At 41.9% G+C, this 2141-nt stretch overlaps 1 long non-coding RNA gene across 1 annotated transcript; it reads right to left on the reverse strand.

Annotated features, from left to right (window-relative positions):
* Positions 1-585: 585 nt before the first annotated feature.
* Positions 586-2134, reverse strand: LOC112472796. The gene is made up of 2 exons (XR_003043761.1): positions 1992-2134; positions 586-1874 (listed from the first exon to the last, which is right to left on the reverse strand). It is a non-coding gene; the product is annotated as an uncharacterized LOC112472796 (long non-coding RNA).
* Positions 2135-2141: the final 7 nt, after the last annotated feature.

A 2141-nucleotide genomic window follows, 5' to 3' on the forward strand; every position in this document is an offset into this window, starting at 1 on the left:
AATACTTATATATTTATATATACAGAAACACGCCGCTCAGCTCCTCAGACATTGCCACAGACTGACAAATACTCCAAGACAAAATGGCTACTAGGGTTTGGTACACCTTTCTGCGTTCCCACACCTTCTTCTAGAACTCGGCCTAAAAATCTCATGATTCAAAACATTTTAAATATCTTGCATAGCTTTTAAAAGTTACTTTTAGAAGGAAGTTTGGCCTGAATTAGTTGGCCCACCGTTACGGGAATGCATTTAAGACCAAAAAGAGTGCTATTGTAAGACTCCAGTCTGAGGCACTATTGAGTGTCGGAGTGGCGAATGTCAGTTGTGGAGCAACCACCCGCAATGTAATTTTGTGTTTTTACTAATAACAGCCAAGCAAGCTCGAGAAGATTCTGAGTGGTTAAAAATATGTTTTCAAAGAAATATGTTTACTAATAAGAGTCAAATTCTTGAAGTTAAATCTATATTTAAAATATTATTTTGGGTTCTCGGTTACTAGGGCATGGTCAGCTTGTGAAGATTCATTGAGCCATATTCTTATAACCATGCACTATTCTGTATATATTTTTGCATTTCAATAACACGTTTTAAAACCGAACATTTTTATTTTTATTGGAATGAGTCGCGTACACATGCAGGATAAAATTCAGAAGGTAGAAAGGGGTGGAAATTTAATCTTTCTTCCCATCCTGCTCTTCAATCTTTCAGTTTCTGTCCCTGGCAGCAGCCACCGTGGTCGGTTCTTTTGTGTTGCTCATGTCCAAGCACCTGCGTGTGTGTGGGGGGGTGTGTATATACAGCATCTCCCACCCTTTAAACTCAATTTCAGCATCCTATACATTGTTCCCACTGTTTCTACTTTGTGAAAAAGCATCCCACTTTTTCACAAAGTAGAAATAAATCATTCCTGTGGCCACGCAGAGTTCACTCACAGTTACAGCCGCTTAGTATTCTGTTGTAAGCATATTCCATAATTTGTAAAATATTAGATATAGCAACTTTTCATATTATGTACCCATGAATATTCTTTTACACACCTTTTATGCGAGTGTATTTTAGGATAAATTTCTAGAAGGAAAAATGTTTAAGACTCTGATAGATATGTCCAAATCGCATTCTTTAGAGATCGTGCTGACATACACTCCCATCAACGATGTGTGAGGTTTGAGTGTGTCTTGTTCCTCGCACCCCTGCCAGTTTAGTTTTGCCAGCTTTGTAGGTCCCCCCCAAAAGGGAGGGGAGGTTGTATCTCATTGTATCCCTTTTATATGGGTGAGGTTGAACATCTTTTCATATTTAGAAACCATTTTAATTTTCTTTTCTATGAAACACTTATTCTGTTCTTATTTTTCTATTGACTTGTTAGTCTTCTTTTTATTGATTTGTGGTTTGCAAATATTCTTTGCCAATTTGTTTAACTTGGTTGTTTTGGCCAGAGAGAAATGTTTTATTCTTATGTGGTCATATTCATGAAGGTTCCCTAGTATAAAGATGCTGATTCTTACAAAATTACTTTGAAAAGATGGATACGAACCCAGCAAAAATGTCAATGGTATTGTTTGTTTGATTAAGGAGAAACCATACATATTTTCTAATTCTAACTTGGGAGACTGAGTTGGACGATCTTGGAACTAAGCCATCTAAGGTGCTCGGCCAAGAGAAGTCACTGGGCCCCCTCGCTTGTGAATACTGTCTGCGAGGATCAGGTCCGTGCTCGAAGGTTCCGGCTAGAGGCGAACTTTGGTTCCCGGCCACCTGTCCCGGTCACTTGTCCTTTGGTTTGCTTTCTGCGCCAGCGGGAGCCTCTGAGTCGGATCCCGCTGGGTCTATGCTGGTCTCCAGGTCGCGGGGTGGAGGTCAGTTGTTACCTCCTGAAAGGCAAACAAACAAACAAACAAACAAACCCAAATAAACAAAAAAAGAGAAACAAAAACCTGGGAAGAACGAAACTGTTAGGATCTGGTTTCCGTGTCAGGGCCCCGTTTCACTTGCAGAATAAGTCGCTGTCCCCCGAGGGCTCGCGTGGTTCCGGTTGCGCAGTCCACGCCCGGCCCGGTAAGTCGTCCTGGAGCCGGGAACCGCTCCTGCGGCTCGGGGAGGTCGGTGCCGCGTCTCCGGGACGTCTCCGCGTCCGTCTT

The sequence above is a fragment of the Pteropus alecto genome, unplaced genomic scaffold (assembly GCF_000325575.1).
Source record: "Pteropus alecto unplaced genomic scaffold, ASM32557v1 scaffold59, whole genome shotgun sequence".
NCBI classification, from domain to species: domain Eukaryota; kingdom Metazoa; phylum Chordata; class Mammalia; order Chiroptera; family Pteropodidae; genus Pteropus; species Pteropus alecto.